Source organism: Canis lupus, chromosome 27 (assembly GCF_048164855.1).
Source record: "Canis lupus baileyi chromosome 27, mCanLup2.hap1, whole genome shotgun sequence".
Classification (NCBI taxonomy): domain Eukaryota; kingdom Metazoa; phylum Chordata; class Mammalia; order Carnivora; family Canidae; genus Canis; species Canis lupus.
In genome coordinates this window covers 27,607,194-27,621,693 of record NC_132864.1, presented here as the reverse complement: position 1 = coordinate 27,621,693, position 14,500 = coordinate 27,607,194, and the positions used below count along the sequence as shown (strand labels likewise).

General features: G+C 51.8%; 1 long non-coding RNA gene across 1 annotated transcript in view; it reads left to right on the top strand.

The window, feature by feature from the left end:
- LOC140619001 (uncharacterized) overlaps positions 1 to 14,500 on the top strand; it is a 60,069-nt gene that overhangs the window by 14,241 nt on the left and 31,328 nt on the right. Inside the window, exon 2 of the long non-coding RNA XR_012018975.1 lies at positions 8,861 to 8,984. This is a non-coding gene — a long non-coding RNA (uncharacterized lncRNA). The remainder of the gene's footprint in view (positions 1 to 8,860; positions 8,985 to 14,500) is intronic.

Here is a 14,500-nt window from a genome sequence, read left to right as displayed (position 1 = left end):
TATTTTCAATGTTTTCCACTTAGTGATACTATCCCATATTATGATGAACATGCTTCTGGGTCTTTGCGCATTTAAGTTCTTGGGATAAATTCTAGGAATTCTGAGCGAGAGGATATCTGGTGTTTAAGGCTTTTGATGCAAACTGCCAAGTTTTTCTCTCGGAGTGCTGTAGCGATGCGCTGTTCCACCAATAATGCAGGAAAGAAAAAGGCCAGTATAAATCTGATACGACAGTAAGAGGAGGAGAAGGAGAGGATATGATGGAGTACTTGGTTTGCCAGGAGCCTGCAGAGAGAGATTTCTCTTTAGCAGGTTGAAGGAAGAACAGTCTGTCAGTAAGGGCTCAGCCTCGTGGCCTGTACTGTTGAAGCCGCAGCTTTACAGCTCGGGTTCGGGCTCTGCCCTGAATCTCTATTTGACTTTGAGCAAGTCGTTTACCCCTCTGCAGTTTCTCTCCTATAAACAAGCAAGATTAGGCTAAATTTGGAACAGAACATAGATCACCTTGTGATTGATTGGTAATGCCTGCCTCAGAAGAGATTGCCCAGCCCTCCTGCCTTGGCAGGGAAGAGTTCTGTGATCACTTAATAATGCCTGCCACAGGCATGGGAAGTGGGGTGATGGAGCCTTTGCCATGTATTTGCTGTTTCAGGACTAGACACCCTTAGAGGCTACTGAAACTCCGAATAGGTAGGGAATTTCCCCCAATACCTCGTTTTTCAGAAATGTCTAGACTTTGAGTCATGCTTCATCGAGTTAGCCAAGTGCTCCTACTCTGGTCTGTAGTGTTCTGGGTGTATTGCAACGGAGCTGAGAGGCAAACGACATCTAATTTCTGTCTCTCGACCCTAATCTGCATCTCATGACATTGTCTTCAGCCTGTAGAGGGAGGATTGGGGATTTCCTGCAATTTCAGTATTCCATTCAGTTTTTATCATTTTAAGGTTCATGCGTTTCTAATTGTTATGAATACCATGGCAAAATTAATAGTTCTATGGTTGGTTTATTACATTTAGTAAAATTATGTGCATGCAGTGTTTGCCAAGAGAAGACGCGGCAGGCTCCTTAATCATGTAAAGATGATAATTTAGTTGTTACACTTGTTGAAATGATGGGATTAATTTTTAAAAAGTTTGCAAACTGGAGGAGAAATGTAAAACATTAATTTAGTTAGACAAGCAAGCCGACAACTGACAAATCCTTTCAGCCAAACCTGGTAATGGAGATGCTATGGACCCCGCAGGGAAGAGACTCATCAAGGAGGCTTTGGCTCTCTCGGGGAATTGGGAGTGTGAGGATGGAGTGTGCTGTGTGACTTTTGGGGAACCACTTTCCCTCTCTGGGCCTTTATTTTTCTTCTATAGAATGGGACCAGAGGTATGGTTTCCATATAATGTCCTGCAGAGTCCTAGGGCTTCAGAAAATGTCTTGGGAGCTTAAAAAAGGCAGATGGGATGAGATTTCAGCAGAATGGGCGTCAGTTTTGGGGAGTCTGTCTAGATTCCATTTTTGAGTGCTGGCACCCTGATTGTCCCTTGGGGAATCTCTCTCCCACCACTCTTATTAGTTCCATGTAGTCCTTTTTTTTTTTTATAAAGATTTTATTTATTTGTTTGAGAGAGAGAGAGAGAGAGAGACGGAGACAGAGATAGCGAGAGAGCATGAGTGGGGAGAAGAGGGAGACGCAGTTTCCTCACTGAGCAGAGGGCCCAAAAGGCAGATGGGATGAGAGCCCAACACTGGGCTCCATCCCAGGACCCTGGGATCATGACCTGAGGTGAAGGCAGACCCTTAACCCAGGCACCCCTGGTCCATGTATTTCTGGAAGAGTTAACCCACCTCCTGGTTCCAGAGGGTAGCTCTGACCCAGATTGGCCAGCAAACTGCCTCGACTATAGTGATGGGTTTGGAGCAATCACGTGACTTCTATGTGTCCAGTCAGAGCCACTGAACCTATTATCCTGGCATTTTCGTTAGAACTATTTAGAATGAGTGTCTCATAACTTTGGGGTGGCTGAGCCAGGACAATGAGAGACTAGAGCTTTGAGGGCCATCTTGGTCATGATTTGGGAAGAGTTTGTTTGAGAACAAAGCTGATGCAAAGGAAAGTAGAACCAAAATACAAAACAGGGACACCTGGGTGGCTCAGAGGTTAAGTGTCTACATCTGACTCAGGGCATGATCCTGGAATCCAGGGATCAAGTCCCACATCGGGCTCTCTGCGTGAAGCCTGCTTCTTCTCGCTCTGCCTATGTCTTTGCCTCTCTCTCTCTCTGTGTCTCTCGCGAATAAATAAATAAAATCTTCAACAACAAAAAAAAAAAAAACCAGATTCCCAATGTCAGCTTTCCAACTCCTGGATCCAGCCAGACCTGATGCCTTGGACTTTTAAGTTATAGGAACCTATGAGCTTATGTATTCCTTTTTTTTTTTTTCCTTCAGCAATTATAAGTTGAGTTACTGTAACTTAGAAGCCTAAAGGGTCCTGACTCACGTGGACTCTCATCCCACTTCAACTCAGGGGACCTCCATCTATCCATTTTATACTTTGGAATTCCACTTTAAAATTTTGTTTGAACAAAGAATCCCGTTACTAAAAAGTAAGATTGAGACTAGAGGATTCATAGAGATCATTCTACCTGTGACCCCCTGGGTGACACTGCAGGTGTGTGTGCCCACTACTGTATGAACTAGGTGTGGAAGGAGGAGGAAGGAGGCTGCTCTCATCAGTTTCACTGAGAAGGAACCATGTGACTTGGGTCTTGAAGGATCAATAGGAGTTCTCCAGAGGGAAGGAGGAAGCGAATGGAATTCCACATGGAGGGAACAGCATGTGCAGATGGCCTGGAGGTTGAGGACTAGAAGGTACTGGGGGAGGCTGGACAATCTGATGTGGCTCAGGTCAGGGATCATGGGTGGAGAGAGCATGGAGACTTGATGAAATGAAACAGAAAAGCAGGTACAGGCCCACTGGGCAGGGCCTCAAATTTTGGCATGAGGATTTGGACTGTGGCTAGCGGGCAGTGGGCAGCCATGGCAAGTCCTTGAGCAGGAGAGAGGCAGGCCCCTTTGGGAGCTGGTTGCTGGGAACGGGACAGACTATGGAGGGGAAATCGGTCTCTCCGGGTGGCTCTGCCTGAGACTTCTGGTCCTCCTGTCAGCTCCGGAGGGATCCCAGGTCCCCACAGCCTGCATACCAGAGCTGGCTGGGCCTCACCATTCCCAGCCCTGGAATCTGAGCATGCTTTTGAGGAAGGGGGCCTGGGAGGCTGCTTGGTGGAAACTGGGAGGGTGGGGAAGGACTTTTCAACTCTTCTGGCTCCTTTTAGCCGGGTGTGATTTACAGGGATGTTGTGCTGGTTCCCAGGGGAAACCAACCTTTTCCCACTACCCTGGGGACTTTGTTGGAATCTAAGGATATTATGGAAATTCTTACAAGTTTTCAGGGGCTACTTTCTTTTCCCTTGACGGCCTCCTCCCTCCAGTCGGCCATATGAGCCGCGTTACATTATAACGTCGGAGGCTATTCTCTCTCCCTGGATCACCCTGCCCTGCCTTTCCTTGCCCCAGGGTAACGGTGACCCTAACAACAGCGGAAGAACCAGCAGCCACAGCAGACAGGAACGTGGATTGCATGCCTACTACGTGCCGGCACAGCACTAAATGCTTTACATGCACTTGCTCACAAAATTCTCTCACCAGCCTGATGAATCTAAGACTTTTAACCAAAGCAAGCCAGAGAGATGAAGAACTTGCTTAACTAAGGCCTAGAGCTGGGAAGAGGAGGAGGTGGGATTTGAACCCAGGGCTGCCTGAGATGGGACAGGTCTTGGATTTGGGGAGGCTTGGCTGAGAGTTTGAGGAATCTGGGTGTAGGGAAGAGCAAGAGAAAGGGAAGGTTGAATCAGGGGTGTAAGAGAAGGGGAAGGGGAGCAGAGGGACATGAGTCACGTCTCGGCAGCCCTGATTGGGACAGCTTGAAGAGAGGAAGCAGAAGGATTTGCAAAATGAATGTCTACGAGGCTCCAGGCACAAAGCAAAAGGAGACAAAGGACATGGGGCCACCCTTAGGATGAAAGGGAGCAGGTGACTCACTGTGGGTGAGAGATGGGATGCAGAAAGCTGGGGCTTCTGGAAGCCCCAGTCTGGGAGGAGGCGCAGGGCCTGGTGCCTGACACCCGGGGCTTCTCAAGGAGCAGGGCAGGCTGTTGGCCGCTTAACTTTCTGGGCCTTCAGAGCCATATCATCAACCAGGAAGGGGCAAGGGGGTTACAAGTGTCCAGGTGCCTTTTACAAGCTCACCTTGACCACAGTGCAGCTTTCAACGCAGAGAAGCCACAGGCAGGGAGATTGGATCGTTGGGCAAAATAACCACATTTAAAAAATACAGCAACATGCATGGCACCGTGGGTGATGTCGTCTGGGCACCAGGCAAGGCCAAACGTCTTCCACCTTCAACCCTGTTCGTGTGTCTGCATGACTGAGCATCTGAGCTCCCTGGGTGGCACTGTCCAAACCTCCAGGTCTTATTTGAGCAGCTCTCTGGGCTTGGGAGGTGGGGTGTGTGTGGCAAACTGATCACCCTCACCCCAATGGGCACAGACGGGCAGAGCAACCCTACTACCCTACCAGCTGTACTGTGACTCCAGTGTCAGCATTAGCTCCATTTTACAGATGAGAAAACAGGCTCAGAGGGGACTGGTTGGCATCTGGATATGGGTCGGCCTCTAGAGCTTGCCCCCGTGCTTTTCCCAGGGTCGAGCCTCCTGCCCCCTCGTTTCTCAGGGGTGGGTATTTGGCTGGTTCAGAAGGAACCCCCCACCCTGTCCCCACTGCCACCCCTGCCCTTGATGGGTCCCCACCCTGGGTGCAGCTTGAGGTTACTGTAGCTGATGCTGCCAGGTGACCTGGTTGGCTTTTGTGCCCAGACCCAGCCTCTTGCCCAGGGGGCTCCTAGAAGCTGCATGCTACAGGTAAGATGGGGAGAGGGGCACAGAAGGAAGAGGGGAAAGAGTGGGGAAGGCTTAATTCAAAGGGAGAGCAAATGGAATGCCATTCATGAAAGACAGAAAATAATACTAATACTAATACTAATACTAATAATAATAAGGGACACCTAGGTGGCTCAGTCAGTTAAGCTTCTGCCTTGGCTCAGGTCATAATCTTAATGTCCTGGGATGGAGCCCCAGGTCGGGCTCCCTGCTCAGTGGGGAGTCTGCTTCTCCCTTTCCCCCTGCCCCTTGCCCCCTCTCTGTCTCTCTCTGTCTCAAATAAATACATAAAATATTAAAAAAAAAAAGAAACAGTAAGAACAAGAATAGTAGTAATAGCCAGGCCCTCTTGATGAGCACTGTCCACAGATTATCTTACTGAATTTGGACGGCAGCTCTAGGAGGCAGGTATTCTCATGCCTCCATTTTACGATGGGGGGACACAGAAGTTTCGGGAGCTGCTGAGAAGGGCCGGGGATTCTGGCCCTGCTTGAGTGGGTTTAGGAGCACGTCGGGGCAGGGGCATGGCCAACATGACCTTTCGGGCTGTCCTGTCTGCAGAGCCACCGTGCAACGCTGGACAGTGTCGGCCCAGAGCCGACCAGGCTGCCCAACAGCGGCACGTCGCCCCTCCTTCCCTGAGCCATCTGTGGGTTCCAGGGAGGAAGCATCCACTGAGACTAGCAGAGTGGCCAGCGGGTCTCCTCTCCACGGTGGGGCTTTCCCTCCTGATCTGAGCTGGGAGCAGCAGGAACAGCAATCACAGGACAGGGAACAGCGGCTGTGCGGAGCCAGGCCCTTGCTGCTTTATCTCATCCAATCCCGTCGCATCTCCGCCAAGTGTGACCAATATTCCCATTTTGCAGAAAAAAGAGACTAAGGCTCCGAGAGGTCACGTGACCCGCCCAAAGCTGCACAGCAGGGGGCAGCCAGGCTGGGCCGGGCCCCCAGGTCTCTCCCTCCTTCCTCGTCCTGAGGTTGGCTGCAGACTCACGTCCGTCACCTGCGCTCCAGCGTCCGCCCCTCAGGACTGCCAAGCGGGACTCGCGCTCGGGCCTGACACCTACGGTGGAGAGAGCTACCCTCTCGGGCCGTACTCCCATCATACGTCCTCCCCTAGCCTGGCCTGAGTCAAATTCATGTGATTTATGCTGAAACAAGCCACTATGTGTGTTTAATCCTGGGGCTGTGATGACCGCAGCTTTGGCCTGATTTATGGGGCTGTCGGGTTTTTTATATGAAAATCACTACCTGAGAATATTCGTCCTCCTAGTATTGACGGAGTCGGACCATTTGCTTGAGAGGCGCTGAGAGAAAAAGGGAGTCCCGTCTTAGCCTCTGGGAGTTGGGCTGCAGATCGCCGGGGGGAACTGCAGGAGATGCACATGTGGGGAGATCCACACCCTCTGGGAACGCACGCACACGGGCACGTAGCCCCCACAGCACGTGTTCATGCCCATACACTGTGTACATGTGATAGGCGTGCCCACATGCAGACACACGCGTGAGGGAATATATGCTTGTGCTTACACTCAGCCACAGTGCACGCCCACACTGGTGTGCGTGCATACATATGCTATGGCCATGCCCACACATACACATGTGCATGCACACACATGCACAGGGATGCACCCAGTCACGCTCACACGGGACCATGCATTTACCCAGGCTTAGTGCATCTGTGTGTTTGTGCAAACACACATAGACCCAAACATACTCAGATGCTCATCCATGTGTGTCCACACTGCAGGCATGCCCACAAGCACACTCATGGAGGTTCAGGCATATATTTCACACCACCCAATTACATATCCACACTCATATATTTGGATAATTTCATGTCCTGCACACTACCCTGGTCCAGGCCTGAAGGCACAGAGAGGGACTGGGTGAGGAGACCTGGGTTCAAGTCCTGGCTCTTTCCCTTCCCAACTGTGGTTTTGGGAAGATAGATATGACTCTCCATGTCTCAGTTTCTCCATCTGTCCAAAGGGGGCATGGAAGCCAGCTCAGAATGCTGGATAATTAAGGGAGGCAACATCGTTAGAGAGCATGATGCATAGTGGGGCTCAGGAAGTGATGATTCTTTGAACGAGTGACTGGACCCTCAGGAGCCATGACTCTGGGTAGGGTAGTTGCTTCCCAGCTTTGGTGTTCAGGCCTGACTAGGTCCTCCGTCTGTGTTCCGTACGCACTTCCCATTCCAGCTGTCTGGAACTACTTATAGTTCCCTGAGCCCACAGACCTCCGGAGCCTCTAGGGTTTTACCAATGATAACCCCAGGGCTTGGAATGCCCTTCCCTTACATCTCTCCAGAAAACTCCTACACATTCTGCAAAGCCCAGCCTCGGAGTCATCGCCTCCAGGAGGTCCTCCATGAATACATTGCCCTCTATGCACTCGCACAGGTACCTCTTTCTTTGCCTGTCTCCGGGTCAAGCTCCAGCGCCTGATATGTAGCAATTACTGGCCCAGTGACACTCTTTAATAAGAGATTAGCTCATGAATCCACTCCCAGGACTGTTTTTTTCACATCACTGAAGTAGGGGCCTAACAATAACATTAAGGGCTGGTGCTGGCTGCTAGGCCCTGTGCTAAACACCATACCCTCACTGTCAAACTCCTGTCCCATTTTACGGATAAGCCAGGTGAGGCACAGAGAGATAACTAGCAGGCCCAAGAGGCCTGATGGGGAGGAGCTGAGCTTGATATCTGGTGGACTCCAGCATTCGAGCCTTAGCCACCTGCCATGGAGGATGAGTTGATGATTGACTGACCGGCTGACCAGCTGACTGACTGGCTGACTGACTGAATGAATGAATGAATGTCAGCCCAAAGGAAGGAATGAATCAAGAGACAAATAGGCAGATGCAGAAACCAATGGCTGCTTTACTTCCTCCTCATGGGTCACCGTCAACAAGCCCCCTCAATGCCACCAACCCCAAGGCAGCGACCAGGGCACCTGGTCGGGAGGCCCTAGCGGCCCTGGGCAGCTTTGATTTTTGGACAGACCCCCCTCTCTCCCCCAGCTTGTGCTTCCTGCTTTGTCTAGATGCCAATGGACGTTGGGCCGTGGCTGTCTGCAGGATATGGACTCTGGGTCCTGAGCCCCGGCTGGCACACGTGCCCAGGGCCAGCCCGGCGCCACCCCAGTGCCCAGCCCTGCTGCGGCTGATAGACAGGAATCCATCCAGGGCCAGCTGCACCCCCCTTGGCCGCTGCCTGCAGCGGGAGGGAAGTAGGTCAGCTGGAGCCTCTCACCTGACACGCGGGCCCATCATTCACAAGGGGAAGGCGTCAGGGGTGCATTTCGACTACACAGTCATAAGCTCTGGGATTCGGGTCCGTGAGTGCCGTCCTGACAGATAAATTGGTTGGAATTCAATCGTCTGTGACAGGCGGGCCAATGTCCCCGACTGCTTTCCGCCTGGGACTGCGTGGCTCCCGGGAGGGAGAGTCGGGAGGCCTGCGAGAGTCGGGCTTCTGGTCGGGGACCTGCCGGGGTCCCTGGAGGCCGGTGCATGCCTTCCTGGGGTGGGCGAGCAGGGCTGTGCCCAGGGACTCTGCCACTTGGCCACTTGGTTCCTGCTTGCTGTGTGACCTCAGGCAAATCTTTTTCCCTCTCTGGGCCTCGGGTCCTCCTATTTTAAAATGTGAGGATCCATTATCTTTCCTTCCTTCCTTCCTTCCTTCCTTCCTTCCTTCCTTCCTTCCTTCCTTCCTTCCTTCCTTTCTTCCTTCCTTCCCCCACCCCTCCCTCCATTCATTCCTCCCCTAGGTGCTAAGAGGATGTTAAGACTTATAAGGGGTCTAGTCCTCAAGGCATTCATTCATTCATTCATTCATTCATTCATTCATTCACTCCACAGATATTTATTCAGGACCCGCTCTGTGCCTGGAGCTGGTAAACAGCATGGGAGCTGGGAAGACAGGTCCTCATCCTCCTGGAGCTGCTGAGTCAGGGGGAGACATGAGTCAAGTCAGCCCACAACCGTGAGTACAAATTATGCTGGATATACTATAAAGTCAAGACAGAGGAAAAGAGAAGCAGGGGTCCCACCTGGAGAAGGTGCTCAGGGAAGCACCAGAGAAGGGGAAGGAAGGCTGAGTGCATGATCTGGGAGGTTGGAAGGCTGAATGGCCGTGGGTGTCTGGGGCGAAGAGCATTCGAGGAGGAGGGGAGCCCCGTGCAGAGGCTGGACGCCAAAGAGGGTGCTGTGGCTGTTCCCGGATTTCTTGGGGACCAGGGAACCTCTTTTTCTGCATCCTCTGCTCCCTTAGCCTGTCCCCTGTTGGCCTGGACCTTGGCCCACCTGAGAAGAGTCTATACTTCAGTACAGTGGAGATACATCCATTTTCCTTGGCTTCTTCATTGCGCTGACTCTCCCCCTGTCATCCCCTAGAAAATGACAAATATCTCAGGAAGCAAAACAAATATCACAGGGAACAGAAGGTAGGCAGGCATAGGACAGGGTGCAGGTTGGACAAACAGCCTGGGGAAAGCCTCTGGGGACCGCCAGGGCTGGGAGGTGAGGAGGCTGGGAGCCAGGGTCCGCCTGTGGCTGGGTGATTCACCCACCGGGGGCTCAGTTTCTGCATCTGTGGCTGGGGAGAACCTGCTGATTGCGTGGTGCCTTTCACCTCCAGTAATTTTCCATTGCTGAGCGGGGTTGAAAGGTGCCTGGCACATCTGACTTCTAGAAGCAGCAAAGGGAAGGACTTTGAGCCCAGCCTCAGCGTCTCACAAGCCCTGGTCTGAATTGCGGCTCTGCCTCCATCGGGCTGATTGACTGGGCTGCTCCTCCAGCCCAGGCTGACCTCGGAGGCTCTGTTTGCCTCATCCGTGAAATAGGCACGGTCTGCCAGCCATGACGGGTCCTTGTAAGGTTCAGCACAAGGACATAGCATTTGTCAAAGGGCGGTTTGCATTTCGCCAGTGAGGGGGACAGGAGCATGGTTTCTATTTCTCCTGTTTATGTATTTGTTTTAATATCTATTGGACTTACATCTAATGAGTACATCCTACCTGTGGTTCCATGGGTGTTATTGCTGCAGATGACACTCAGGTTGGAAAAAATCAGTCAATTAAAAAAAAAAAAGACAAATAAATAGTTGGGGGGGGTATTTAAATGTATTTAAATGGGGCAGAAGTGTGTTAGGTTCTGAGGGTGCTCACGTGGAGCCCTCAGCATCAGGCAGGGGCTTAGCAAGGTGGTCCATGGCTGCTAGATTATGAGGAGGAGGAGGAGGAGGAGGAGGAGGAGGAGGAGAAGGATTTTTCTGGTTGAGAGGTGACCGTCTCCTGTGTCACGGGGAAATGCCGGCTGCTTTGGTTAGATGGCTGTGTGGCCTCAGGCAAGGCCCTCCCCCTCTCTGGGCTGGCCCTCACCCAGTCGGAGATCTCAGTGGACAGCGATGCCCTACAATGGCCTATGACTCCCGGCCTGCCAGCTTTGCAGAGGCTCTGAATGACAAGGCCTCCTCCAGGCCACCTCTGTCTCCAGGTGCTCAGGGAAACCTCTGGTGTAAATAGCAGGGCACAGCACAACAACAGGAGCATCTGATTAAAGCCTGGCAGGGCCCCGCCTCTGCTTTCCAGCCAGAGGTGACACAGTAGTGCTTCTGCCAAACCCAGGTGATTTATGTACCTGCCCCAAAGGTCACGATGCTCGCACTTTTTCAGCCTGGGAGGCAGGGAGGTCAGGAAAGCACTGGCAGAGGGTGTTTAATGAGGCAAGTAAATATTAGGTGAGCAGTGGTGATGGCCACAGGCTGGGGGCTGGGTGGACGGCTTCTCCCAGCTGGGAAGCACGAGGGGTCCTGACCATGTCTGTACCTGCAGTGGCTGCATCAACTCCTGGCGCCCCACTCCAGAGCACCTGTCTGAGCAAAGAACCCGTCTGAGATGGGAGAGTCTAACCCTCAAATGGCTTTGCCTGAGCCAAACTCATGCCTTGTCCTTCTGCTCCAAGGGACAGTCTTCAGTGGAAAGAAAGGAGTCTAGGCCTAAGGGTCAGAGTCTTGGATTCAAGTCCTGTCTCACTAACTATGTGGTAATTGGGCCACTCTGAACCTCGGTTTTCTTCTCTGTAAATGGGAATAAATCAAATGCAGCTGAGAGTCTAGGAGGGAAGCCAGCTTTGGACGGAGGTGATTGCATTTGGTAAGAACAACCCCAAGGCTGGGGGAAGCAGACGAGTCAGCTGGCAAAGCCCACAGCTTGCCTGGTAAACAGCGGGTGCTCAGTGGTGTCAGCTCATGTCTGGTCTTGAGGCTTGAGAAATAGGTCTCAAGGATCCTCAAAAAGAGGCCCCGATGTGATAGATCAGCAAGAAAGGGCATCCCGGGTAGAGGGAAGAGCTCATGCCAGGGCCTGGAGGTGGGCGGATGCTGTGCTTGGTTAGGGAACCAGGCCCTGTCCGGGGCGCAGGAGCAGTGGGGCAGCGGTGCAGGCAGGGCACCCCGTGAGACCAGAGAGCGGAGGTGGGGTGGCACAGTTGCGGAGAGGGGGGTGGCAGCAGGAGGAGGCATGATCAGATTAGTTCCCCTTCTCTTCAACTTTTCAAATTCCTTCATACACTCCCCATGTATGTAATTTTATGAACCTGCGTAAGTGTCATGTCGCCTCTGTGTTTCTCTAGTGCTGACAGCTTTATTTCCTTTTTTTTCTTTATCCTGGTTTTCCTCCCCTCCCCAACCCGCCCCCCCCCCCACCCCCGACCACCTGCCTGACAAGGTCACCCAAGTTAACAACCTGGTCTTAATTCCTTTACAATTGTCATAGCCGTCCCTGTGCTCACATCGTCCTAACCAGACACACACAAATACCCATGTGAAGTTTCCTGATTGATGTTCCTTTTACAGCAAGGGGATCCTATTGTGCGCACTTTGCTCTACCTGGCTTTTCCCACTCAAAACGTCTCCTGTAATCTCTTGAGCCGACTGGGATATAGTCTGGTTCCCTCTCGTCAAGGGCTCTGTGATATTCTGGGGCACGGACACACCCCCGTGCTCACTGTTTCCTGTCTGAGAGCATTTGTGTGGTTTTGCCTTGCTGATTTTTTGCCATCACGAGTGATGCTGCAGGAAACGTTCTGAGGCACGTGGCCTTAGAGAGCTGCGTGTTATTTCTGTGGGAGAGACTCCCGTGGGGGGGAGGGCAGATTCGCAGGGCCCTACGGTGGATTTTACATTCTCAGAGATGGAATACAATCACTTTTCTCAAAGGCTGTAACATGTTACATCTGTGGCAGTGATGACCACAAGGGCATTTTCTCCCCCGTCTAGTGGGGCGGGGTCATTGTTCCTAGACTAATGGGGGTCAGGGATTTGGGTTTTCCAAGGGTCTCTCCAGGTCCACAGGGAGGAATAGGTTAGAGGTGAGAAGTACTGATTCAGATGATTATTTAATTGATACCTGCCAGGTTGTGAAGTCTATGAGTGCAAGGTCTGGTCTATTTGTAGTCCTGGATCCTCCAGTAGTAGAGTATACAGAGGAGGTTCTCAGCGAACATAGGTTGAATGAGAGGAGAGATGGGTGGATGATGGGTGGATGTGTAGATAGATTGATGGATAGATGGATGGATGGATAGATGGGTGGGTGGGTAGAAGGACAGATGGATGGATAGATAAATGGATGGATAGATAGACGGTTATATGGGTACAATGATTTATGGATGGACAGAGGGATGGATGGGTAGATGGATGAACAGATGGATGAATGAGTGGATGTATGGATGTATGGATGGGTAGATGGGTGGATGGATGGTTGGATAGATAGGTGAATGAATGGATGTATGGATGGGTAGATGGGTGGATGGATGGTTGGATAGATGGGTGGATGGATGGATGGGTGGATGGGTGGATGGGTGGTTGGATGAGTGGATGGATGGATGAACTCTGACAGCAAGCCATGTCTTTTTGAGAGATTCCATTTCCCCCAGTCTTGTGTGTGGACAAACAAAACAATTAGGGATTATCAGCTCCACCCCTCACACTGAGGACATGGCAGCAGGACAGGCCATTGGCAGGGAGAGGTAAAAAGATTCTGAAAGGAGAACCGATGAGCAGCTGTGGAGAGTACAGAATGATCTGGTTCACCTTGCCCTGCTGGTGCTGCTTTGAGACTCGAGGGTACAGCATCAAGCATCTCTATCCCCAACACCTCCCCTGCCCAGATACTATGCCCTGCAGCAAAGGGAGGGCTGTTGAGGGTTAGAGAAAAGGCTCCTGGTGGGGGGGACCCAGCTGTGGAATGAGGAGCAAGAGAGATGCCTATTTTCAAGATTTAATAAGAGTAACGGATATTTATTTACTGTGCACTTCTGTGTGCAAGGAACTGTGCCTTGTATACATCTCACCTCCACAGCAACCCCATGGGTGGCTGCTCTTTCTGTAGCTGTGTCATAGATGAGGAAATGGGGGCTCAGGGGCGTTGGGTCACACAGCAAGGAAGTGAGGAGCTGACCAAGCCTTGGCCACTGATTTTCTGTACTGCTTTTTGCTACTTCTTGAAAGCGGGCCCAGCAGTGTCCCATCTCTGCAGGAGCAAGCCCAGACTCCTCCCCTTCACATTCTGGCCTCCACTTACCTACTTGGCAGTCCCAAGTAACCTTTCCTCAAGACCCAGGCAGCTGTGGCCTCTCCCTGCCTCCTCTGCCCTGCAGGGTAATATGGCAGGTGTGGGGCGGGCTGAAATGTGGCCGTGGACAGAGAACACCCGTGTTCTAGTTTGGCCTCTGCCATTCCCTAGCCTCACTGTCCCCATCTACAAACTGGGGTGATATCTGCCCTTGAAAGGATGCTATAGGGAAGTGCAAGGCTGCTGTGTTCTTACGAGGGATATTGTCATCTCTGACCTGAGCCACCCTGTCAGGCTCTCGGGGTCACCCCTGTGGTGGCTCACAGGGGGCAAATATGAGACCATGGCTTCTCACTTCACTCCCAGCCTCCCAGACCATGCACTCAGCCTTCCTTGCTGCCACCTGCTTCTATCATCCTGACCTCTGAGACCTTGTCTCCTGCTTTTGAGTTTTTTTTTCTTTTTTTAAAAAACATTTTATTTATTTATTCATGAGAGACACAGGCAGAGGGAGAAGCAGGCCCCATGCAGGGAGCTCCATGTGGGACTCCATCCTAGGGCTCCAGGATCACGCCCTGGGCCAGAGGCAGGCACTTAACTGCTGAGCCACCCAGGGATCCCTGCTTTTGAGTTTTTGTCATAGTCTTACCTTGAACTCAACACCCGTGCATCCCTTCTCTGACTGCCGCCGGCTGTCCTGGGTAAATCCTCTGCCAAACCAGTCTAGTCTGAGAACTTTGGCTTCAACACCTAGGGAGGAATGCTTTCTTGCATGCTCACCAGAGCTTCATTCATTCGTTCACTCAGGTGTTCAGTCATATGCTAAATAAATACCTGTCGATGGTCTACTATGTGCCAGGCGCTGTGCTGGGAACAAGGGGCATAGCAAGAAAAGCGCTCACAGAATTCTCATGGAATTTATATATAT